This window comes from Vicugna pacos, chromosome 15 (assembly GCF_048564905.1).
Source record: "Vicugna pacos chromosome 15, VicPac4, whole genome shotgun sequence".
Classification (NCBI taxonomy): Eukaryota; Metazoa; Chordata; class Mammalia; order Artiodactyla; family Camelidae; genus Vicugna; species Vicugna pacos.
The window spans coordinates 56,964,361-56,991,788 of NC_133001.1; the positions used below are offsets into that span (position 1 = coordinate 56,964,361).

A 27,428-nucleotide genomic window follows, 5' to 3' on the forward strand; every position below is an offset into this window, starting at 1 on the left:
AGGTAACGTGTGTCCTCAACCTTACGAAACAATTACTGTGGGAAAAAAACAGCAGATTTTCTTAAAAAAAATATACAAGCCAAGTATGTGCCTTATTGGACATCTAGCTCTCAATTTCAATATTCTGAGCACAGCCTCAAATAAGTAGATCATGGACATGTGTCTTTTCTTCTCTCTTTTTTTACATTTATTATTTCTTTTCTTGTTTTTCAAATGAGTATGATTATTGCTGATTTTGAACTGTTAAACAACTGAAAATATTTCTGAAAAAATATGGTGGTGTGTATTCCAGATTCAATAGATGAACTAAATTTGAATAAACCTAGAGGCCAGGGTGAGGTATTTGAGATGATAGATGTACTTCTCCCATTCTGTCCCCAGGCTTCCTTTCCCCCTCGTACTGTGTGTTAGCCCATATCTGCCCTCGTGGTCTTAAATCCTTTTCTCACTCTCCGCTTGCAGCTCAAGTCCTTCAGTGCCTTTAACTGCCAGGCTTTCCCGAGGGCCAGTTCGAACCCAGAAAACCAAGCTAGAACTACAAATAGAGTTGATGTAGGTGGTCTTTATACACGTGAGGACTTCACAGTCCAATGGGGGAAACAGAAACACACAAACCAAAAATCCCAAAAATATAGTGAGGAAAGTTCTAACAGAAAATTTCACTGTGTAATGAGAAGAGCAAGAAAAGGCGAATGAGAGGAGCCTGAGGCTTTGGGAAGTGAGAACTAAGACCCACTTCTCAGAGAAGAGCAGCCTCAGAGAGGGGCCAAAGTTTTCCTTCTCGTGATCCTCCCTCAAGCGCAACATCCTAGAGCCCGGGAACCCTCCCGCTGCCACCGAGAACACCGGTTTTCATGAAACCCTTTCTTACGTGTATTGTCTGAGCAAACATCGTTGAGACACTGGTTTAATTGCCAAGTAATGATTCTAATGCTTGGTCGCAGAAGAAATTGGAGTTTCAGTGTCATGTAGATATTTATAACAAACAATAGTGCTTGATGTAATAGGCTTCAAATTATTCTCAATTGTCCTATTGTGTGAATTATTTATGAACTTTTACACATCTGTAAACTCAGAATAAACCACTTTGAGCCATTCCATACATAGAAAAAAAATTATCAAAGATCTTTCCACTTGATTTACTGACACTTCATAGATTTATTTCAATGTTGTATGTCACATGTATAAATTATAACATTTTATTTGTCCAGATGCCTAACTATTGGATATTTCAATAGTGTATATTTTTAATGTCTTCAGGTAGGCTCACAACTTTTGAGAATCACCAGGTAGAAACTGAGTACTACCCGTCTCTCTAATATAGTAGGCATCTACAGTACTTTTCCTGTTTTCTTCAAAATTTCATTTCTTGGAAGGTTCCTGTGAGCATAGGAGAGGATGAGAAGGAACTAAGTTCTGTTTAGCACCCACTGTGTGCAAGGCCTTTACATGGATTATCATATTTAATCACCATAAGACTTCAGTAAAGTGTGTCATTATTTTTTAGTTTATCACTCATTGAATTTTCTTATCCTCATTTTATCAAAAAGAGTAGGAGATTCTTTTCCCCAAGACCCTCTCATGCTAGGCTGGGCCCACATGCACAGCCGTACGCGGCCGGTATGTAGCCATGGGAGAGCCAGACCGAACCTGGGCTTCAACCACGCGCTAGAGCCCACGGCACATGCTGAACCTCCGTTTCCCGTGTCAGAGGGCACGTGCTGCCTCCCCTGCCTCTGGCTCCATAGAGGAAGCAGCTAAATCATGCTGAAGGTGTTTGGGAGCCGTGTGCCCGACTTGACCACTGCTTCCCAAGGGTGCATCTGTGGTGAGCAGAATAGTGGCCCCAAAGATGCCCGTGTCCCAAGCCAAGAATGTGCTGCATTGCATGGGAAAAAAAGAACTTGCAGGTGCAATTAGGTTACCTACTTTAGGACTGGAAGACGACCCTAAATGATCCAGGTTGGCCCGCTGTCACCACATCAACCTTTCAAAGCGGAGAGGTTTCTCTGGCTGGAGTCAGGTATGGCGGAAGGAGAAGTCACAGAGAGTCCAAGTGTGACAAGGTCTTGATATAGTATTTCTGGCTCTGAGATAGAGGGGCCCATGTATGAGGACCAGAGGGAGGCTCTCCAGGAGCTAAGGTTGTCCTCCAGATGACAGCCAGCCAGGAAACAGGGACCTGAGAGACCTAAAGTTAAAAAGAAAAAAGACCCTACCAATGATGTGAACTTTAGCAATATTTTTTTAAATTAAGGTATGTACATTGTTTTTGAGACCTACTGCTAGTAGTAGAATAGTAGACAGTAACAGAAGAACAGTGGGATAGTGAAGTCAGCTCCCAGGAGCCGCGTATAACAGCACAGGCAGCTGACACCTCAATTCCAGCCTGAAGAAACCAGCATCACAGGAATGTGAGGGGCCGATCCAGGCCCCCAAACAAGACTGCAAGATAATAAATCTACACTTGCTAAGCCACTAAGTGTGTGGTAATTTGTTATAGCAGCAAAGGAGACTATCCAGCACCCTTCCACCCCGTTAGCAGCTCAGCCTTGGTCGGCCTGCTGGGTACTTCCTTCCTCCTCCCCCTCCCAGTATTTCTCCCTTTCATGAGCACGGAGCTGTGTCTGCCACAGGTAGGACATTATGTATTTTAATCACAAAATTCAGCTCCCACCAGAGGCCACTCTTACCCCTTCTCTGCTTTTAACAAATTATCTTATTACAAAATACCGCTCTCGAGCCAAATTCCACACACCTGTTTTGAAAGAGTCTGTGAAATTAACCCATGAACTGTCATTTCTAATATACCTAGTTGTAATTAATAAAAATAAACCTTTTCTAGTCTTTTGTTTTTCAATGATAACTTATCTTTTACTATAAAAATTATACGTTCTCATTTAAAATATGCCTGGCATGTCAAATAAGCATTCAGTGGAAGTTAATTAGCAGCTGTAGCAATAGGGGTTGTAATCAATACAACACGATCAGAACATCATGGCCCTGCTCTGCGGGGCTCTCCCACTTCCTGGACAAGCACACACTGGCAGTGGACCAGACACTCTCATTTGGAAAACCGTGGTCTGATTTCAGAAAATATTTTCTTTTTTCTTTCCTTCCCTCCAATGAGCTGATGAAAAATATGTCCCATGATTTTATTACAGCTTTCTATAGTTTTCTATTGCTATCAAGCAAATTAGTACAAACTTAAGAGCTTAAGATAACACTGGTTCATTATCTCATAGTTTCTCTGGGTTAGGGGTCTGAGCACAGCTTTTAGGATTCTCTACTTCAAGATTTTTACCAGGGTGCAATCTGGATGTTGACTGGGGCTGAGTTCTCATCAGAGGCTTGACTGGGGAAAAATCCAATTAATTTTCATGCAGCTTTGGGACTGGAATCCCCTTCAATTGCTGACTGTCAGCAGGCGACTATAAAGCTACTAGAATTTTCCAGCCATGTGACCCTCTCCTCACAAACCTTCACAAAGACCCAATCACAACATGGAAGCTCACTTCTTCAAGGCCAGGAGTAAAACCTCTCTTGCTTCAAATCCCTTTATAGAGGGCTTCTTTGCTTGGGTCAGGCCCACTCAGGGAGAGTGTCCAGGGGAAAGAGTGCCTCCTTTCCCCAGCCTAACATCCAGACTTCGCTGGAGAGGACACAGCTGTGGTCCACTATGACAGAGAAGCCATCGTGGTACTGCCCTCCAGGACTTGCAGTATATGCACCCACTGGGTTGCAGGAGAAAGGTGTTTATTGTGAGCTACTCAACAGAGACACACTGCAAAAATATGTCCAAGGTGGTGGGAGGAGGGCGCCAGGGCCACTGTGCACTGCAGGATCAAAGTTCCAGGAGATCTGGGTACCTGGAAAGAGCCTGCCAGGGAAATACCAGAACCAGAAAGCAAAACCCGGGCCTCCTGTAATGTCTCCTCAACACCCTCTACTGACAAAGATTAACATCATGCCAGCCAGCAAAGAGAAAAAAATCAAAGGGCCCAGATTCATTTCCACAAAGCAGACAAAAAGTTTGATTTGGAGCTGGGCAGCAATAAATCAATAAGCAACACATTCACTTTCCATCTCATCAACTCCAAGCAAATGAGCTTTTGCATTTGCTTGGTGCCTGTATACCATATTGTGTTTCCATCCCGTTGGGCAATACTGCAAATCCCCTGGGAAATCCTGCCATGAGTTATGGTGCAGCTTCTCTACTTAGCTGACATCACTCACCTCTTGTCTGTGAGATGGGCAGTCTTCTATCAAGCACCGCCATTGACATGCCAGGCCTTCGGTGTCCCATGAACATTTAAGTCCCTATGTCCTATGGCAGACATTGACAATATCGCTGTGAAAAATCACAGGCAGTTGCCACTGATTAATGAGAGAGAATGCATTTCTCTTTACCAAAAATATAATGCATGTAACCAATTGCCAAATGGTGGGTCTAATCCACCAGAGTGCTACACTGAAAAAACATATCTGAATTCTAACTTATGTTTCAAATAAAGAGCTCAGTTACAGTTAAATAAACTTTAATATATCTGCAAAATAGATTATTAAGCAATGATGAATATATATTTCTGAAAATCTAATAACTTGTGATATGCCCACAAAATAAATTTAAGTTTAAAAGTAAGAATGTATTTTATTCTGCACAATGTACAGACACACACATATATAACCAAAATATGAACACATTAATAACATTATTTCTACAAGAATATTTAATTTTCTTCTTTTTTTTATATGTATGGTTACAGATTTTCTTTACTAAACATTATGTTTCAAAAGGAAAAATATTAAAATAGCATTTGGCATCTTTCTCTGTTTTTTTTTTTTCTTCCTCCCTTAAAAGATTACAGCTCCATGAAGAAAGCATTCCTTAGGATTCTTATACATAAGAGCCAAACAATGAATTCTCATTGCACCCAAATTATCTTACCAACCAAAAATGAATACAATAACGCAATATTATTATTTTACTAACTGTAAAAACAAACAAAAATCATTCTTTTAGTGTCCCAATCCTCTCATTAGCTCATGCAAACCATTTTAGAAGTTCCATTTCAAAGGTTTAGAGTTTTATTTTCAATGATAAAGAGATAATACATTGTTTTATTTGGTGCTAGAGGTTTTGCAGATTTTTAAAATTATTGTTCTAAGAGCTTCAAAAATAATCCATTATATTTTTGGTTGATATGAAGAAGACATTGCCACATACCAACTTGGAAAATCTATTAATACTATCATGTGATCTTGGAAGGAGCATTCAAAACTCATCTCAAAATCTACGCTTCGTAGTGGATGCTTCAGTTCTGCCTAAAGCTCATATTCATTTGAGGGTCACAACTGGAAGACATGGGTGAGGCATGAGCTTACGGGGTCTACCCTTTTACCCCTAAAAGCCTTTGTCACTGTGATCAACGAATGAGAAACCTAAACGATTTTAAAAATGAAAGGTGCCACGTAAAGTCTGTAACAAGATGTCCTTCATACTCTCCAGCCATATATGTTGCGTGGCATAATCAATCAATTAAGCTTTCCTGAAATGAATTTTTTTTGGCATGCACAGTATGTGGAGTGAAATCTTTGAGTAAATGGGATCCATAAATCAGCCTACATAATATAAGCCCTTGGCATCGTTTTTACCTACCCTTTTAAAGGATTAACAAGGAACTGGCAAGAAATACAGAAACGTTGATATGGGCTTCCAGGCTGCAGTCTAACGCTGTGATGTTTTGTGCTAGTACAATTTAACCAGCAACGGCTCACCTCCTGCCTCCAGAGACTTGCCAGTGGAAAACTATTTAGTATCATTTTGCTCTTAATCGTTGAACGCAGACACTCTCAAATTACCTTTCCTAGCAAACTGCTGTCCTCTGTGACATTGCTAAGTGTATATTGGCGTCGAGTCGAAAAATATTACCTAACTCTGTTTAGACACTTTCATTCTTTCATTTGCTCACAAACATTTATTGAGCACTTATGTATGCCAAGAATGTGCTGACTTATAAGGAGACAAAGGGAAAAAAAAATCTACCTTTGCCTTCAAGGAGCCTGCGGTCTGAAGGGAAGACATGAAGAATGCATGTAAGTACGAGTAAAAGGCTGTTAAAATAAGACTCTGATTAAGACACGCTCCCCCCACCCCACCAAGGCTGAGAATAAAAAAATCAAAAGTACTCACTAACTGAAGCAAGAAACCACTGATGAAGAATTTTAAAGGTAGTCGTTAAAAATTGCGCTTTTCTCCCATTAACTATTACATTAGCTCTGATAGGAATAATCTTAAAAAGAGTCACTTTTTACCTAAAAATATATTTTTTAAAAATCTTAGAATGACTTTTAGTTGACAAAAAGCATCAGAAGAAAATTCATGATATCTGCCAGAGACTGCACCTACAAATTGAGAAGAAGAAGAAAAAAAAAAGTTTACGGAGAGAAGGACAGGAAATGGTTAAGCGCCCTTCTGCGCTCTGGAGAATCCAGCCAGCACGCCCCGACACTTGCTGTTTCTCCAGTTTCCAGAGAGTGTCGGGATTTGTTCCTCATGACAAAACTCTCCTGACAACAATGCCACCTAGAATTTCATCATTCAAGATGCCTTAGTTGCTAAGTAGAGGCTCCTCTGGAGAACCTAAGCCCACAATCACAGAGTCAGTCAGCAACCAATGCCTTTAGCAAAGCTGAATTAACAACACCTCTGCCCTCTAAAGCAGCTCGCTGTCTAGTAGCTGCAGTTGTCACGAAAGGCTCCTTGTGTCGGAGTATATTCTTTGTGCTAAATATATCCATGTTAATTTGCAATGCAGCCACCTTCTCAGCTGAAACGCAAAATGTTCCAAAAGAACATATGTCCAGCACCTTCTTTAGCTTCAGCTTCAGAAACAGTTTGTGTTTTCCTTTTTCTATTCTTTCCTTTTCCCCTCTTTTTATTTCTCCTGGTTTTTTTTTTCTCTTTAATCAAGACAGCAAATGCCTACTCTCTATCTGTAGGACAGCCACATTCTTCTGAGCTCCAGAAACACAAATCCACCTATGGAAGGCAGTACAGAACACACCAGATTAAGGACGTACTGTTCGCCACTCTTTAGAGTTAAGCAATTTTTTGAGAGAAAGAATTAAAGATGGAGAGTGACAAAGAGTAAAAGTCATTGAGGTGAATGGACTGTTCTACAGTGTTCTGAGAGGGCTTCAGGAGAGTCAGGGCTTTCTGTATGACAGTGGACAGGGAGAAAGCGGGGAGGGAAGACTGGAAAGGGCGGTCTGGGTAGAGAGACTGAGCTGGCAAGGGGCTGGGAGCCAGAGGAGACTGGCTTGTCTGTACTGGAATTGTTATGGATTGAATTATGTTTCTTCCAAATTCATATGTTGACATCCTACTCCCAGTACCTCAGAATTTGACCTTATTTAGGAATAAGGCTGTGCAGATGTAATTAGTTAAGACGAGGTCATACCAGAGTCTGGTGGACTGTTAATCCAGGATAACTGGTGTCCTTACGAACAGGGGGATTTGGACCCGGACAAGCACAGATGGAGAAGGCCAGGTGAAGCTGACGGCGGAGACTGGGAGATGCTTCTGTATGCCAAGGAAGCCAGAGGCTGTCAGCAAAGCATCAAAGCTAGGAGACAGGACTGGAACACGCTCTTCCTCACAGCCTCGGAAGAATCCCCTTCATCTCTGATTTCTGGTCTCCAGAGCCGTGAGAAGGCGGACTTCCATTATTGCCGCCAACCAGCCGGAGGTGCCTTGTCACAGCAGCCCTAGTAAACTGGTACAAGGATGAAGGGGCGCAACCTCACCTATGTTTGGGGACTGTTGTTAGGAGGAGCCCTCCACAGAATCGTCCAGGCTGGATGACAATCTCCTTTGCTTGAAGCCGTACTTTTGCAGAAGTTGGGAGAAATAACTTTCCAAAATAGGCTTTAATATGTATTATACGTTATTAGAGCGCCAGGAAAGGCCAACCCAGAAGTCTCTACACCTCATTAATGGGCCCTCAAAGAGCATTAATTAAATCCTGGAAACTACAGGGCTCTGAACAGTTGGAATTTATATTTTAAAAATAGGCAACTCTGTTTCCTCCCAGCTCTAAAATCTATAATTCTGGTTGTGACACACTTATCACCCACCAGTTCTTATGTTCATTTGGATCTTTCCAGATTTCTTAGAAAGTGCCAAGAAAACATTTGCATTCTGAAATACATACCACACCGGACATGGGCATGGGAATTTTAATAAAATGGTGTGCAAGATCTTGCGGTAGCTCACAGCGAAAAAAAATGTGACAATGAACATATGTATGTTCATGTATAACTGAAAAAGTGTGCTCTACACTGGAAATTGACACAACATTGTAAAATGACTATAACTTAGTAAAAAATGTTAAAAAAAAAATGGGTGAAGCACGTGTTTCCCAAACATCTCTCAGAGCCTGCCACATCCTACTTCTTGAGAAGAGAGGAGTACTACTTTTCAAAATTGTTAGTTTAAAAAAAAAGTGTTTTCTAAATGTTGGTTCATAGAATTTGTGAGATCTTGTTTAACAGGTGGTATGGAAGCTTTGTGGTCTTTGTAAGCTACAAGGTTTGAAAGAGGTAGGTTCTCAAGAAATCTTGTGGCTCTTTAGTCAGTGTTTACTAGCCACTGACACAATATTTTGTGCCCACTCCCTCTGATGACTACAATTTCAGTGCAGCTGTGCTCGTGTCTCCTCTCTTCCTCCTTCCTCCCTCGTCACCCTCTGCAGGAGAGAAACTAGGAAATTTGTCAGCCTGAAATAGCATCGGTGTTAGGAAACATGAAAAAAGCCAGATATGTCACCAGAGATATTGACCTTAAACTTGATTTGAAGGATTGTTTCTGATTTTTTTAATTGTTATTTAATCACTTGCCTTATTTTTCAAATCTCAGGCAACTTGCTATTTTATGACTTTCTCTGAATATGATCCTCCCCCTGTAGGATATACTTGATACTTACTACTAATGTTAATAAATAATAAACGCCAAGCCAATAATTTAGACAAGTTATATGTCCTCTCTGGGCTTCAGTTTCTGCATATGCAGGAGGGAATATTAACACCCCCTTTACAGCACTTTTGCAACTACTTGCTGTAAGTGAAATTGCAGCTCTGATAGGGATTCTGCACTGTGAGCAAGCTGACTTTAACAGAAAAAGGGATTTATTTAAACAAGACAATGCATGAGTACTTAGTAAAGTTTCCAGAAGGCTAAAGAAACGTGATGAGAAAAAAATGCGGTATTGTAGAGAGCACAGGCAGCCAGCATCACAGCGAAAATCACTGCAAAGTTGAGAATGACGGGGCCTCCCTGGGCAGAGCTGCCAACAGTGGATAGTGACCGCTATTGCTGAGATGGCTGCCTCCATCCCTTGTGCACCTAATGTGGCTGTTGCCACTGCTGGTGTCATTGCTGCCAGGTTGAAACCTTCCCTGTGCTTCTTTGCACTGCTCTGCCCTGATTCAAATTCCTGGGTGGCTGTGTCTGATTGGCTGAGCTTGATCACATGCTCCCTGATTGGCTAAGCTTGATCACATGCTCCCTGATTGGCTAAACTTGATCACATGCTCCTACCCCCGTAACAAGGGAGTCTGGGAAATCGAGTACCTAACATTCTCATATTCTATAGAAAGAGGCAAACCCCACTTCCCCAAGAAACCAATACAGTAGAGAATTTTGTAACTAAGAAAGAAAGTAAGAAGCAAATCAACAAACAAAAACTTGATTATGTTCACAAGTTATCTATCACTTTCACATTGTAGGGTTTAAATGTATTATTTAAATATGTTATTATAAAGAATACAAGAAAAGAATAAAGAGAAGTCATTCCCAGGTGGGAAAAGCCAGGTACAGTTTACTTGGAAATTTGTGTCTGTGATGAGATTGAGGGTAACATCTGGGCAAACAGAACAGGAGGAGTCTGGGTCTTTCAGGATGAAGACAAACTGTACAGACAGTGGTTTGACCTTTAAAAATATTAAAGTATATACTTAAAATAAGCAAAATCATTTACCTGAAACAGACCACTTGGGAGATAACTGAAAAAAAGGAAAATTGAGTCTGGGAAGAGAATTTGTAGCCTAGTTGCAAGATATTGTTAATTTTAAGTTAAGAACTAAGGGAATTTTCAAAGATTTTAATTTGGTGAAGGAATAGTAGGAATAATTATTTAAAAATATAGAGCACATCCTGAGAAAGATCAGCAGACTCTTTAAGGACTTGTGGGTGATCTGGGGGTAAAAGACAGCAGAGGAATCACTTAAATGACTGAGTTTTGAAAATGACTACATAGCAGGACCCAAAAGATTCAAGGTTACAAGTAATTTGTTACTTAAGGTAATGTCAATCTGACTGGAAGTGTTTGAAAGGTTTCTTTAACTGGTTTCTTCTCTTCATGACAAAAACTGTCATATCTTGCTCGTTATTTTTACCCCCTGTTGGCTATGGGATACAGATTACAGATTATAGGAAGGCTGCAGCATCTATCAGCATTTCTTTTATATCTCAATGAGGATGTAAATATATTTAGAATGGTAATTTGTGTCAATCCTGGGACCTAAATCCTGTCGACTGATGAATGGATAAACAAATTGTACATTATCTGTAAAATGGAATACTATTTAGCAATAAAATCGAACAAAACCATATACATGCAGTCACATGTATGTATCACACAAACAAACACACGAAAGCCAAGAGAAAGGTTCTAGCAGCTCAAAGCTACCTACTGTATGACTTCATTCATATGACTTCCTGTCAAAGGCAAAACCAACATAATTTAATCTTTTTCTGCTTTTGGTATCAGAGCGATCATGGCCACTAACATGTTTTAGAATCTGTTCCCATCTGTTAGAGATTCTGAATTCTGGAAGAACTGATATGATTTCTTCCTTAAGTATTAGGGAGAATTTCCCAGGGAAGCCATCCAGTTCTGGAGATTTCCCTGTAGGAAGGCTTTATAATATTAGTTCAAATTCTTACTAGATATAAGTAAGGTTTCTTAGGTTTCTTAATTATTGGAGAATGAGCTTTGATAGTTTGTGTCTTTCATGGAACTTGCCTGTTAAATTGAAACTATTGTAAAGTTTTTCCTTTATCCTTTAGCCTCTGTGGGATCTGCGGTCCTTTCCATCCTTTCATTCCTGGTGCTAGTAAATTGCGTCTTCTTTATTTTTCTTTATCAGTTGATGAGAGATTTAGCAATTTTATTAACATTTTTAAATAAGGAGCTTATAATAGTAGCTTCTTAGACTATGTTAATATCTGACAGGACAAACCCACCTCAATTATGCATATATTTCACATTGTTCTTGGCAACTCTCACACACTTATTCTTACATCTAAATTTTATATTCAGTTTGTCTAGTTTCCAAGTAGACCCTTGTTAAGATTATGATTGAAATTTTATTAGACTGAATCATTTGTTTTGGAGAGTGGCATTTTAATTAGGAGTAAGACTCCTCATTCTTAAACCTTCTTTATATTTCCCAATAAAATGAGGTTTATTTCAAATGGGACACACATGTTTGCTTTTGCATTTAATATGACGTACTTGGTAGAGCATACATTTGAATAACTGGTGTGCTCGTATTTTTTCTTGATCTCAGTGGGACTTTTCTTAACAATTCTCCATTTAGTATCATATTTGCTGTTGGTTTTTGATAAATACTCTTACTACAGGTTTATGTTTCCTCTTTTTAAATTAGACTTGTTATTAAAAAAAATCAAACCAAAGAGAAACAACATCTGGTTTTATTTTTATCGCCCTGGCCTTTTGGTTTATTATCCCCTTCCCCTTGAGCGTCACAGGTTGACAGTCTTCGCACGCGCACACCCCCCTGTAACGCAGGTGCTCTGCTGCGGTGGGAAGGGGGCCGTAGCTGCTCCTGGAAACGGTCCGGCCCTGCTGCCAGTACGCTCATCCCTCCCCCAGAGACCTGGGGAACATGCCGTCAGGCAAGGCTCCATGTCAGAATCTTCCACATTTCCCGCAAAAAGAGCGAGTTGTTTTCTCTCGGCTTGGTAGAGCATATTGATCTGCTTTCAGTCAATGACACAAACGCCTGCCCTTCTGGTTCTCCCAAGTGGCAGCCACTCGAGGAGTCTGGCATGCTATTCCTGTCACGAGCCCATCTGAGACAACTGGTATCCCAAAGGCATGCTCTAAGAATCGTGTTGACTCTTCACTTTCCCAGATTCTCCAGGCTTTGTTCGTAACTGAAGTCAGATTAGGAAAGCATCTACACTCCAGAAGCAGACCCCGTTATCCCCTCATCCCAACACGCACCGCCTCCAGCATCAGCACCAATCCTTCTTCACGGGACTGTCCGGTCCTGTCCACTGTCCGCTGGCTGTCACTGGAGGCCAGTTAAGAAACAGACCAGTGGGGTTTGTCTCCATGTTGAAGACAGTTTGAAGAGTCATGTTGAAGAATGGTTAGTGAAGATTCATTCTATCATAGTCTGAATGTCACCTACATAAAGATTTTCATGACATATTTATTTCCCAAGACTTTGGGACTGGACATGGCTTCTCTCCTGTGAAGCAGACTGCATTTTTTAAAATTAAATAGTGGATGTTATGTAATTCATAAGATTATCCTCCACAGGAAGCTCAGCGCCCTGTGTCTGTGTTGAACATCCTTTCTTCACCCCTTACTTTTTTGTTCTTGCTCTTTCTCCTTCTCACTTAGTGTGTTGTCTTTAGGGGTTTTAATCATACCTGTTTTTTTTTTTATTATAAGCTGCCTTTGCAAAAAATCAAGTATAATCAGGTCAGGCCATGTATAAATAAGAAATAAAGATTAAGTCAAAGCAACTTCAAGATTTATAAAGCTAATGAGAGAAAATATATTGGCTTTTTGTTACCTATAGTAATTGTGTGGGTTCCAATGCTTGGCATAAATCTGGGGAAAAACTTACAAGGCCCTCCTGTAAAAATCACTTTTTGAAACTGCGCTCGTCTCTGGCTGTGCGTGGGAGGGGCAGGGCTTGATGTAAGTCTTCAGTCTGGGGCTGATGCACCAGCAGGTGGATTAGAAGGACTTTTTACTTACATATTTTGCGGCTCTGATATGGAGAGATTCAAAACCAAAAAGCAAATGGTATTTTATTCTATTGGAACCTATTTCCAAGGACCTTCCAGGCTGCTGTAAGTGGTTTTAAAAGTTTATTCTGTGGGATTAAACAAACAAACAAACTGTAAGTAAAAGCCATTAAAACTTCCTTTGACTGCATCTTAACTGATCACACTGACAACGGCCTTATTAATAAAGTCACAGCCGTACTTTAACACATGCATTTGGGGGGAGCATGGTTCAACTCACAACAGCTGTTTTGGCTTGGTCTTTAAATTATTATCATTTTTTAATGGAGGCACCGGGGATCGAACCCAGGACCTCATGCATGCTAAGCATACGCTCTATCCCTGAGCTATACTCACATCCTGTTTTGGCTTATTTTTAACTTTAATGTGGAAGATTATAAGAAAATACAAGTAAACACAATTTTTGGTCCTGTTAGTAAAGAAACATTAGAAAGTCTGGTCAATTAAAAAAAATAGCTCATAGCCTGTCTGAAGAAACAGAAGATAAATTCATCTTTCTCTTGACATTCCGTGGCTCACTCAACCCAGGCTTGCTTGGGAATTGGAGCGGCAGACCCCTACTCAGTCCTGAGGGTACCCCCCGCCTGAATGAGCTGCTGGACGAGGCCACTGCTTTCCATGTTTTATAATAACCTATTCTTATTGTTCTCTTTCCTGGAGCCCCATTTTCCACGTGCAACTGTGGGAACATGTGAAGAAGGGGCTCCCTTTCCTCTCAGTAGCAGAAACTTTAAAGGAGAGATTCACTTCGCATCTTTGAGAGACCGATCCATTGAAATGCATCTTTCAAAAAAGGGAAAGGATAGCCTCTTTTCTCTGTATTCAGGACCAGCGAAAAAGCAGCAGGGCCCTAATTTACATGAAAAATAGTGAGAAATTTTGTTTGTGGCACAGATAGCTTTATTGCCTTCCTCGGTATTTCACAAAAGTCATAGTACTAAAAATTCAAAGCCATTTTCAATACATTAAATATTGTAGCCTCTAAACAAAGGGCTCCAGGAAAAATATTAAAAGTCTGTTCATTTCCACAGGAGCTATGTTCTTAAATATACACTTTTAAAGTAAATCTCAGAGGGCAATTCTACTTTATCATCAAAGCATTTCTTGTGTACCCATCTGAGAAGACACAAGTCATATGTATTGCATGTTCCTCTGCCGATGGTGAAATTCTATACAAAAGAGAGAAATATTCCCTGCCCTGTAGAAGTGTACATTTTCTGTGCATTCAGACTTTAATGGGTAACTTCCAAGCTGGGTCCTACACACTGACATGGACTGGATAAACCAGACAGTTGCTCTTATTGTGACCAAAGTCATGCTTCAGAGAATCTGCTGATCTCAAGCAATTATTAGGTCTGAAGAAGGTAGAGGAAGGGGGTCAGGGGACCAGGAGACAAAGTGTCCATCCTACCTCTGTGGCTTCCAGCTGTGACCACCAGATCCACCCCCTTCTCTTCTCTGAGTTGTCACTTCAGAAGGAGAAAAAGACACAGACCATCATGTTTAAGGCCATTCCAAGTTTACAGTTGGTTGTGGGTTGGGGCTGGCTCTAATTTTTAACTTGTTTTTAGGTTCTTTGCTCTAACAGAAAACCATTTCCTAATAATTTTCATAGATAGAACCAAAATGTTGTAGAGAATTAGATTCAACAGTTTTCTGTTTAGCTTGCTGATTCATTTTAAGGGAAACAGATCAAGGGTATTTCTTGCACTTACAACCTTAGAGCTTATGAGGAAATCGATTTTCAAGGTGACTTTTCTGTTTTATTTTTCTCCTAACTAGGTGAGTGGCAGCTTTAGATCACTAATGAACCCCATGCCCGGTCAGATTTGTCTAGGGGCAAAATCCCTTCAGATATTTCATCCTGTAAACATCTCAGAAAGAAAACCCCATCACAAGTTAAAGTAATGTGTCCAAGGGGAGCCGTGAGTCCCTTAAGCTCTCAGGTCAGCAATGCTCTCCTCTCTGGCTCTTCCCCTTGGTCAGCGGGAATTACACTCAACGGGAAAAGGCTGGCAACCCTTCCATCTCAGCGTTACAAAATAGGTAGCTTTGGAAACCGTTTCCTCCCTGGAGTATCACAAAAACCTCCCCAGCTGATAAATCTCTCCCCAGTTCATCCCCAGACAGCAGGACAATTCTTAAGTCAGCATTTTGCTTGGCATTTGAACTGACTTAAAAATTGGAGGATCAGGGTAAAGGGAAGCAGGTTTAGAAATGCAGGATCTGATAAAACACCACAGGGGGAAATAAAACTGGAAGGAGAGAGAACAGCCACGCCCCATCATCACTTCAAGGGCGAAAGGGAGGCGTTTCTAGGAAGAGCCATCCCCTGGGGTGAACCCCTTGGACAAGGCCATAAGATTCCAAAGGGAAAGTCACTGCCACGTTTCCCCTGAAGGTAACAGTCCCCATTTTACAGTCTACAAATAGTAGGTTCTAAATCAACGTTGGATGAGAGGATGAAGGAATGGACAATTTATACGTGAATTAACAGTTTGAGATGGTCTCCAAGGTTGCTTTCCAGCAATTTTGCAATAGCATAGGAAAAAATAGACATAAAATCCTCTTTAAATAAAGATGCATTTGAAAGAAACTAAAGCGCTAGTGAACTGTTCTGTGGATTACACTTGTCTCTTAATCCACTTTGTCCTCTATATGAAATGTGGCATACAGACATCTGCCAATATTCTAAAGGCTTCTCCTGGTGCTTGAATTCTATTTTTAAATTAGACCCTAAAGCTGCATTCTAATGCATTACTTTCATTTACTAAAGTATGCATACAGCCTCATTCCACTCCCACAGCATCCTTTATTTAATCAGTCTGAGAGCAGTGCAGACCACCTCCATCTCCACATAAATCTCTTCCAGACACTGCTGCCTGTTACATTTCACCTCCCCGGCAATGCATGACCTCCTTGAAGCAAGAGAACATAGACTCATAATTGAATAGGAGGTGGGGGAGGGGAAGAAAGACCTTCTTTCAATAATCAGCGGAACGTATGCAAATCTGGCTCTGTATGTGACGGGATGCATGTCATAGAAAACGCCACAGTAAACTCTGTTAGCTTTCCTTTGTAAAGGTCGACACAATGATTGATATATTTGACACGAAATTGAAGGTTGCGGATAGGAAGAGGAATCTCCTAGTTGTTAATTTGACAAAAGGAAAGGTATTATATGCACTTTAATGGTAATAATGATGTTGACAGTGGAGGGTTCCCTTTGTCCTTGTTTTAAAAAAAAAAAGTTGATTCAGGTCTTGGCTTCGGTGTATAGAGCGACCGATAAATTGGAGCCCCAGGAAAGAGACTGGAATCTCCTGGAGGGCAGAAATGCAGAGCTTCGGGAGGAAAAGAAGTCACCGGTAGAGGATTTGAACTCAGGAGGACTCTGCTGCTGTCTCAGCAGTTGTTAATTGCTCATCCATGTCCTGGAGCAAGCTTGTGGGTGGCGGGGTCTGGCAGAATGGGTTCCAGTCCTGTTGCAGCTATCTGTTACCCGCAGGATCCTGGAAGTGAATGGACACTCACTGATTCTTGGTTTCCTCATCTATAGATTCTACACAAGAGTGGAGACCACATCTCCATCATAGACTTTGTAAAAATTAAATGGAACAGCTATCAAAGCAGTTGACAGGGCAGTTATGTGTTCGGTATTGGATAATTGTTTGATCCTGACTTAGGATGTTCTAGAGTATGCTGAAGTTACAAACCACTCCACTTCTCTGTGGTTTAACACAACAAGAGTTTGTTTCTTACTCCTGCTACACATGCTAAAACGGTTGGCAGGGCTTAGGGAGGTGAAGATGACCCTCCCCCATTTGGAACATTCTTTACTCATTGCAGCAGAGCAAAGAAACATGAGAAGATTGTACAAGCTCTTTACTATCTCAGGGCAGAAATGAGACACAATCACTTTTGCTCATGTTTTATGGGTAAGACATGATTGTTTGACCCTGTCTAACAGCGGGAGGTCAGGACATGTCGGGGAGGAGAGATGAATATTTGGTGAGCATTTCCTTGGTCACAGATGATTTTCTCTCATGAAGAAATTTCATACTCTTCTCAAAAAATTTTTTTTTTCCTTTAAGTTACCTTAAACAACAAAAAAGTACATTTAATAAATAATATAGGTCGTTCTTCATAATTTAGACATTGGCACGTCACCACCTACCAGTTCATCAATAATGATTTTGGCTAAATCGTATCACCCTAATTTCAGCCAAAAGTAAAGAAACATCAGCTCCCTCCTCGCCTACAATACAACTTAATTTTTTGCTATTTTGGCAGCTCAGTGGATACAAAAATCCAGTTTCCATTAGGTTTTCTGAAAACATGAAAATAGCCCTCATGCCTCCTCTGGCAGTTTTTGGTATTCCAAGGGTGGCAGGGACTCCCGGTTGGGAGGCACGACATGAATCACACGGCGACCCGAGCTGGCTGGCGAGGTAGACTCACTTCTCTGACGCGGTCTCCATCTCTCCATCTGTGGCATAGGGTGTTTGCACTGTGTGCTCTAGCCTATGCTATCAAAGCCTCCTGCGGTGCTTTTTTAAAATAAGAATTTCTGTCTGAAATATACAATGCTGATGGAATTTCCTCTGGTTTCCACCAAATGTGCTTGACTCCACAGGGACCCAGGAGACCTACTGCCTGCTTCCTGCCAGATGACCCACTTCTGATGTCTGCAACGCGTCAAGCAGAGACTGCTTAGAGGAAATGGTGCTCATGAATTCCTTCAAAGGCAGAACTCAGCACTGCTGACCATCCCCACTGCTGTTCTTTGTCGTTCACAAACTTTGAAGTCATATTTTGGCTTCTCCTTTGGACACTCTTCTGTCCTTCCAATAAAAATCCACGTTTTATATGTGTTATGATTATTGTAAGAGGAAATCAGTCAATTTGCCTGTGGAATTTGGACCCTGCATTTAGACAACCAACACTTCCTAAGATTTCACTGTCCCAGGCCTCCTGTTAACACAGGGAATAAGGATGTAGATAAGACCAGTCTTCTTCAGGAGTGCACTGTCTACTCTAAGGAAAAGAAACTGCTGAAAAATAATTATTATACAGCCTGAGAAATATAAAGATGGGGGGAGAAAGGAGGGATATGTGTTTTATCCAAATAGGAGGCTTTATGATACCCCGGGGCATAGCGGCTGTGGTCCGTGAGCAATTGGAGCGTGGGAACATGTGATGACAGTTAATTCACCATCAGCCCATCCACTGCGACCAGGCGTGCCATTGACACCTGGCCACGTTTCAGGCTGCGGGAAGGACTCGCTCAGCGATTAACCACATTCCCCTCAAAGTCACTATTAAGCAGATATATGGGATATTTAGAAAAAAAAAAAAGCCACCAGTGCTGGTTTTCCCAAGAGATAATTCAGAGTTCCTTGGGGCTGGGGGAATACCTTGACTTTCGAATTGTCTTCTTTTCTTTTGCTAAGTTTGTATGTTTCTTCCTTACCTCACCCCTCCTGATTTGGCAGAATTCCTTCTTCATTCCATGCTTCTGCTTTGCCCTGCCTGCTCCCACAGCCCCTGTTCCACCTGAGATGCATTTCCTCTCAAAGACTCTCCTTAGATTGAGACAGGAAGGAAGGGGGCAGGGCACAGCCATTCAAGGAATGACACAGCAGTTAACACCAGGACGGCAGGAGATTCAACTCCCAGCGAGCCTTGGGGCCCAAGAGGACAAGAGAGTTGACTTCCAGGAGATCTTGAGCCTCATTGTACGCAATTTGTAATGCACCGGCGTGGTGAGAGGCACTCCTACAGGCACCATGACAGTTCTGAGTCTGATCATCAAAGGTTAAGAAGGGGGTGGCGGTCCGATCCCTGGGGGGTCCCTGGCCCTTCCCTGGAGAAGTTGGAATAACCTTCCCTCTTGTTAGCATGTGAAGCAGTGGGGCCCACAAAAACTAACCCCCCCACACCTCGTGTCTGCTCTCCTTCTGAGTGAGACGGGCCGCTCTGTCCACGGAGTGTGGACCTACTTTTACTTTAAACTGAAACACCCGCCCGCACGCCTCGTGGCCTCTCTCCCCATCACTTTCCCAGACAGCCCGCTCTCTGTCTGTAGAATGCACATGTGCTCTCACTTTAAACTAAGCAGCTACCCCCACACCTTGTAGACTTTCTCCTGCCTTCTGAGACAGCCCGTACTCTGTCTACAGAGTATGTATCTCTGAGTAAGTCTGCCTTTACTCAACTGTAGCTCGCTCTTGAATTCTTTCCTTTGTGACGCTGAGGACCCACGCTTGGCAGGGCACATCCCAGGGGCTCCGCTGAGGCCTGGGCCACCCTCTCGCCCCGCATCTGCCTGTCTCACCTAGCCTTCCAACTAGCACCTAAATATTCTAAGTGAGTTTTACCCTGATGTTTCAAAGAACCGTGAATGAAGGTTCGCGGGCATTTCCAAAACACAAATTCAGTTATTAAGGGCAGGGGCTACTGCTCCAGACATAATGTCTGTCCCTGGAATGTCGATCCAGGTGCCAGAAAATTGCAGGCCAGTAGGAAAATGTGAAATCTGCGATTCCATCTGGCCCATGGCTTTCCGGTGGCCTTGCTTATAGATTGTCAGAGCTGTTCATTAAGTTTGTTGTGAAACCAGAGGCTTAATATCTGTAATTTAGAGGCTTCAATAGGCAGTTAAATTGAGTGAAACTATTTTTGAATGACTACTCCAGTTTCAGAGAAATAGCCGACATTGCAGCTCAGAAGAGCCACGACTGAGGCAGCACCAGGAATTTAAAATTATTTATAGGCCCTTTAGAAAAGGGCTTTGCTAGGCTAACTTGAGAAACTTCTTTTCTCCTTTTAGTTTTTTTTTTTTAACCAAAGCTAGAATGCTGACAAAAGGAAACATTTCTAATGCAGGCTGGTTATCAGTCACACCCACGTAAGTTTAAATGTTTCGAATGGAGCAAAGGTTGATTGTGTTTTCTGTTTCTGTCTTTCTCTGTTCAATCTGTGGTCATCTTGACGCACACACTGCGCTGGAATGTGTTTGCATGAACTGCACAATTATCCATCCATGCACATAATATGTGCTGAAGGGTGGCTGTGACGTGCTGAATGGGTGGTAAAAATGAAAACCCTAATATGGAGGTCCTTTTATGCCTGTCACTTATAAGCAATTCCTTAGGTATTTTTATCAATACTGGAAATATTTACTCACTACTAAAGAAAAAAAAAAAGGTTCCTAAACTCAAAATGTGGCCCCAACAGCATTATGACGTTTTTCCTGTTGCTTGACACAAAAAGAAGATGCGTATGTCCAGATGATGCCCAGGAACAGGTGGGTGTCAAGTCGTGCGGTCCCGAGGAGGTGGCACCAACAGCAGTGGGTCCTCAAGGATGCTGGTGTCACTGGCCACCCGACACCCAGAGTGTTTCTTGAGAGGCTCAAACATATTTCTACGTCATGCATGGGGACACTGGGAACTCATTTTTTAAGGGCTAGATAAATTCTTACGCACTAATGCCAGGAGAATTCTGATGCAGCATGGCCAACATTGCTCCTTTCCTCCCCCAAATCCATCTCTCGTTCCCCCTCACAGACCCAAAACTGATTTTCTTCAGAGTATCTAGGCACCAGGATACAAGCATTCAAAAATACATTTTACCTTTCCTACAGCGTGGGGGACACACTTATGGCAGAGAGACGTAAGTGTAAGGCATCTGGGACTTTCTGGGAAAGTTGTGCTTTCCTGGAATAGACGCCCCACCACTTACTTCTTGTCACTTTCATCATCTTCCTTCCTGGAATGAGGGCCTGGGCTGGAGACAGAGCATTCCTCTTTTGATCAAGAGGCAATCAGGAAGATAAAAGCCACACAGCACTGATGACAATGCAGGAAGCATGAAGGAGCCTGGGACATCCATGGCCTTGTAGACTTTCTGTTGTGACAGAAAGATTAAACCAACACCACTAACTGTGCTGAAATGGGCTTCGGTTAGGTTTCAGATTCCAATGCCTTCTTAGAAATTACAAGAGCATGCATGTTCTGTGGGGCGTCTCCAGCACAGAATGCGAGCAACAAGCGAATGAATAAGCTGACAGCAAAACACCAAGAGCCCTCAGCAAAATGTTCACTACGTCAAAGTGTAAATAATCATTTCTGAAAAGCGAAGAGATGTGAATTTGTGTTTAAACTATAATTTAAAAGGAACACTGTTCTTTGGTATTATTTATTCTGATGTATTATATTTTGACCAGACAATGCTATTTGGCAATAATAATGGAAATGATGATGAAATGAATTAAAACCCTGTCTGGCAGTGAATGCCTTTTTGCAATTGTCTAAGAAAATGAACCTTGAGATATCTTCATATTTTCTAAGCCCTCTTACAGTTTTTCTTTTGCATTCTTTTTCACTGATTCCTGCATTTTTAGAAATAATTTTCAGTAATTATCTAATCACTGAATTTTATTATGTCCCAGCCGATCACCTCCTCAGTGGGTTTTCTTCAATTCCTAGCCATCACTCAAATGACTGACCTAAAAGAACAAAGGTAGAGTCATTAGAAATCCTTTTCCTGAGCAAGGCACTGTCACAACATTTCTTTGAAGGTTTTACAAGAAAATTTGGGTACCAGGACACTTACAAATGAAAAAATAAATGAGTGATGCACCATGGTGCATGCTGAAGGTGTGTGATAATAGCATAGGATTGGCAAGGAATGAAAGATTTCTGGGGTTGAGCAAGACATTGTCAGTAAAGGGGTATTTAGACAAGGTCTGTAGGTGTAAAGGGAGTGACTGAATAGAAAAGACAGTTTTCCAAGCAGAAGGAAACAGTGTCAGCAAAGAGAGGGCACACGCTGGGCACAGGTGGGTTTCCACAAATCACCTTATTTGGTTGCAGCACAGAGTTCATAGAAGGGAGAAGTGGAGGGAGAAGGGGAGCTTTGCTGGACAGAGATTAAAAAGGTCCCTGGATAGTATATTTAAGAGAGTGAACTCTGTCGTACGAATGGTGATGAGTCTAAGCTTGTAAAGGATTGTATCCGATTTAACAACAAACTTGAAGATGGACAACACAAACTAGTCAACTCTAACAATAAAAAAAAAAGTAGACTGAAAAAAACGGAACACAGTCTCAAAGATATGTAGGCTTATACCAGAAGATCACATATTCATGGAACTAAGAGAGGATTCAAAGAAAGAGTGGCTGAAAAATCCCCAAATATAGAAATAAACATAAACCTATTGTTGGAAGAAGCTGGACAAACCACACATCAGATGAACTTAAATTCACATCAAAACACATAATAATTAAACTTCTGGAATCTGAAAGCAAAGAGAAAATTCTTTGAAACTACCAGGGGAGCGATGACACATGGCCTACACAGCAGAAATGACTCCAGTGAGAGTGGGCTCCACGGCATGAACTGAGCATGGAGTCAGCAAGGATGCAGACAACTCAAAAGCGTGGTCAACCAGCAGAATCTAACTGAGGTGTTGTGAACACTCCACCCAACGACAGCAGAATAAACATTCTCTTCAAGTGCACAAAGAGTATATAAAAAGATTAAAAATATGGGTGTCAACTATAAAATAAATCTCAGTAAATTGAAATGAATCAAAATCATGCAGAATATATTTTCTGTCATCAAACTGAACTAGAAATCAATAACAGTAATACAACAGGAGAATCTTCATATGCTCAGAAATTAAATAACACTTTTATACGTAATTCACACGGCAGAGGGGAAGCTCCAAGGGAGATAAAAATAATGCAATGAGTTAAATGAAAATGAAAGTATGGCACATGGAAACTTGTGGGACGCAGCTAAGCAGGAGTAAGAGGAAGCTTTATAGCACTCAAAGCTTATACAGGAAAAGATAATGTCAGTAACCAATAATCTAAGCTCCTACTTCTAAAAACTAGAAAAAGAAGGGCAAAATAAACTAAAAGCAAGCAGAAGAAAGAAAAAAAGTAAAATTAGAATCAATTAAAGTGAAAACAGAAACACTGTACAGAAAATAGATACACAAAACAGAAACAGAGACATTTACAGAAGAAAAATTGGGTTCTTTAAAAAGGTCAATAAAATTGACTTATCTCCTATTAGGCTGACAAAGAAAACAAATCAAGAATAAAACAAGGGATATTAATACAGGCCCTGTGCACATCAAAAAGATAAAAAAGGGAATATTACTATCCACTGTACACACATAAGTTTGATAAACTGGATAAAATATACTAATTTTGACAACTGGAAACTATCTCAACTTTTTGAATATAAGACTAGTAATTTGAATGGTCCTATAACTATTAAGGAAATTTGATACATAATTTAAAACCTCCCAAACAAGCAATTTCTAGTCCCAGATGTTTTCACTGGAGAATTCTACTGGAAGTTTAAAAAATGAACACTAGTTCTACACGAAATAAAAGAGGACGGAATACTTCCTACTCATTCTACAAAAACCAGTATTATCCCAATATGAAAACTAGGCTCAGACAGTACAAAAAAGAAAACTACAGAACAATATCCCTCATGAATACAGATGAAAAATTCTTAACATAATATTAAAAATATATTCCACAGTATGTAAAAAGAATTAGCTCTCTTAGAACACATACAAATAATTCAATATGTAAATGGATTGGAAGACAACAGTAAAGCTGTAAATTTTCCCAAAATTGACAGATAGGTACAAATAGACTCAGTGCAATTCCTACTGTCATCTCATCAAGATTACTCATAAATATTGACGTAACTATTCTAAAATTTATATGGAAAATAAACCAGAATAAACAATTCTGAAAAAGATGAAGAAACTGGGAAGATGCACTCTTCCAATTTCATGACTCATAATACAGTTACACTAATCAAGACTTTGTGGCATTTCTGGAGAGTAAACATAAAGATCATTGGAACAGAAAGGAGAACATAGAAATAGGGCCACACATGTGGTCCTAGTTTTAAAATTTTAAAAACTAGCCCACTAATTTTTTGACAAAGTTGCAAAAGCAATTCAATGAAGGAAGAGCATTCTTTCAGGAAATGGTGCTGGGACAATTAGATTTATATAGGCAAAGAAAATAAACAAAGGAACCCTTGATTGAAGCAAAGTGGATCATAGTTTTAGATGTAAACTTGTAAATCTTTTAGCAGACAACCTAGGAGAAAGTCTTCAGAACCTAGGGCTTGGGGAAGTACTCATGGACATGACGTTAAATACATAATTCATAATAGAAAAAAAATGATCTCATCAAAAATAGAAGTATTTGTTCTGTGAAAGACCCTATAAAGAGGCTAAAAAGATAAATCACAGACTGGGAGAAAACATGTGCAAACCGAGTATTTGACAAAGGCATCGCATCTAGACTATATGAAGAACTCAAAACTCAACAGAAGAAAAAAATACAATTTGAAAATGGGCAAGAGCCTTGAGGATACCGGTCACTGACAGCAAACACTCACATTAAAAGATGCGCAATGTCTTTTGCACCACACTAGCCATTAGGGAAATAAAAACTAATGCCACAAAGAGATATCACTACACACTTATTAGAACACATAAAATAAAAAAAAATAGCAACAATGCCAAATGCTGGTAAGGATATAGAGAAACAAAATCGCTCATATTGCTATTGGGAATATAAAATGATGCAGCCACTCTAGAAGACAGTTCACATTTTTATTTTTAAAATAAGACTAAACATGTAATTGCCATTGGAACCAGTAGTTTCAATCACAGATATTTATTTGGAAGTAAAAACTCACGTCAGCACAAAAAACCTGAACATGATCATTCATAGCAGCTTTACTTGTAATAGCCAAGCCGAGAAACAATGCGAAGTCCTTCAGTAATAGACGGATGGTTAACAACGTGTTACATCCACATAGTGGAATACTACTTGGCAAGAAAAAGGAAGTCATTAAATAACCACTTTAAGTTGAATAGATCTCAAGTCCAGTATGCTCAGTGAGAAAAGTCAATCTCAAAAGATCACTGTGTGACTGCATTTATATTCTCACAATGGGAAGATTGTAGAGATGGGAAACATTCGTCATTGCCAGGGTTCAGAGGCTGTGTCTGTGGTGGAAGGGGACTTAGGGGAAAAGGCTATAAATAGGTATGCGGGGAATTCCGTGGGACTGGAATTGTTCTGAATCTTGACGGGGCTGGTCGTTACACAAATCCACACAAGTGGTTGAAATGGCGTTGGGCTTTGCACACACGCTGTACCAGGTCAGATCCTACATTGGATATTGTACTAAAATTATGCAAGATGTAACCATTGGGAGAAATTACTGGGTGAAGCATACACAGGATCTCTCTGTACTAAGTTTGCAGACTCCTGTGAATCTATAATTAAAAAGAAAATGCTTGTGAAAGCGGGGAGGCAGCTGGCTTATGAACAATAGAATCGATACATTGATACCTTCTAATGCAGGACATAGGTTTCCCCTGTATCCTTACAGACAGTCTGACACAGACGCACAGATCTGTGAGCTCATGGTGTCTTGACCTGAGTGGAGCGTGGACCTTCACGCTTGGGGGCTTTGGAACCGTGGCCAGATGCACAGCTCAGCTGCTGAGTCTTTCTGATCACCCAAAAGGTACCTGTGGGAGTGGAGCTGCTGTCAACAGAGAACTCCACACTGCCTGGTCTGATGCCACCTGGGCTGCCGTGGCATCCATTACCTTTATGTTTCAGCTGGGGTTTGACTCAGATTTTCTGTTTCTCTTCAATTTAATTCAATACATAGTCGTCGAGCATTGACTCCTCTGGTCCAAGCACTGTATAAGGCACCTAATCTTGCAGCCACTTCCAGAAGGAATACACTGATTAGTGAGGAATACTGGCTTTGGTTTCATCATCGCAGATCTGATGACCTATCTTGTTGCCATTCGGCCAAGCATCAATCTATTCATCGCCAAACCAAACAAGCAACAAATGAATTAGCCGAATCTGCTTAAGGATCTGAAGTAAGCTACAACACATAAAATGTTCGTGTACATCAGTAACTTTTAGCACAAGCAACTTTCAGCATGACACAGAAAATTAAAAAAAAGAAGCACAACAAATTCACATAGCTTTTGACCTAATAATAGTTCAGAAAATCCTAAAGAAACTCTTCAAAATAGAAGATCAAACTGTAAGCAAGATGTTTATCATCAGTATTAGAATCTAGGACACAAACTAAACAACCACCAAGAGAATTATTGCATGAATTGCGTGGCACTCTCAATATGGAGACTGTGTAACAATATACTAAAAAAACGGGGCAAAGACTGGAAGAAATATACTGAGTTTTGCGTTCCAGTGATGAAATCATGATCCTTCCAACATTCCCTCTCCTTTTCTGTTTCTTTTATTATCTATTGTTATTCATTGTGCATACAACGAATGCACAATATAGTGATGCAATTTTTAAAAACAACAGATAAAATTAAATCTCTTGATTGCCATCCGTAAATCTATTCCTACCTCTTGCCAAATACACAAACACACATAAACACACGTCCTAGAAGTAACTTGTGTCATCGGTTCCGTGTGCTTGTTCTTGAAGTCTCTTCTGTGTGCATTTATAACACACATTATTTTGTGTTTACACAAATGACATTATGTTGTATAGATTTTTTTTGTTATTTGACGTCTGTACTCAACACTGACTTAGAGATCACTCTATGTCAAAATATGTCTTTATGTTGCTGCCTGCCTCATTATGTTACTTGTAAGACCATTTCCCATACTAGATTTTTTTATCCATGTTTCCACTGCTGACGTTCAGCTGCTTCAGCCGTTTTGCTGTGACAAAATTCTGCAATGAACTGTCAAGTCTAAGTCTCTGTGATTCACAGATGTCCTGTAATGTGGTCACATTAATTTTATAATGAAAAACACACTTTGAAACAAAATTATTTGATTATATTTAAACAAGGAACTCAATTGTGATTTCCACAAAGCTTTAGAGGGGAAAATGTACTTTCGATGGGAAATTCTAATTATCGTATATTAAATGTGAACCCAAGTAACACTCAAATGTTTTCAATATCCTTTAGATATATTTTAATTTAAATTTTGGATACTATGTTTATGCAAAGACAATGCATTTTCCTAGGGAACTTCCAGGAGTACAATTAACCCAGAGATACAGCTTTGCCAAGAAATTAAAAGAAAGAAAAAACTTTTATGACTTTCCTCTTTAAACTCTAGTAATGGTGATTTTTCTTATTTGCTTGTCTGCTGTTTTAGATCTCAGTTACTCTGTTTTATTTGCCGAGACATAAAAGTCTATCTAATTGCTGGGCATCCAAAGG

General features: G+C 40.5%; 1 long non-coding RNA gene across 1 annotated transcript; it reads left to right on the forward strand.

Annotated features, from left to right (window-relative positions):
- Positions 1-9,753: 9,753 nt before the first annotated feature.
- LOC140685939 (uncharacterized) lies at positions 9,754-18,009 on the forward strand. Its single transcript, XR_012059407.1, has 2 exons — positions 9,754-9,874; positions 17,769-18,009. It is a non-coding gene; the product is annotated as an uncharacterized lncRNA (long non-coding RNA).
- The last annotated feature ends 9,419 nt before the right edge of the window (positions 18,010-27,428 follow it).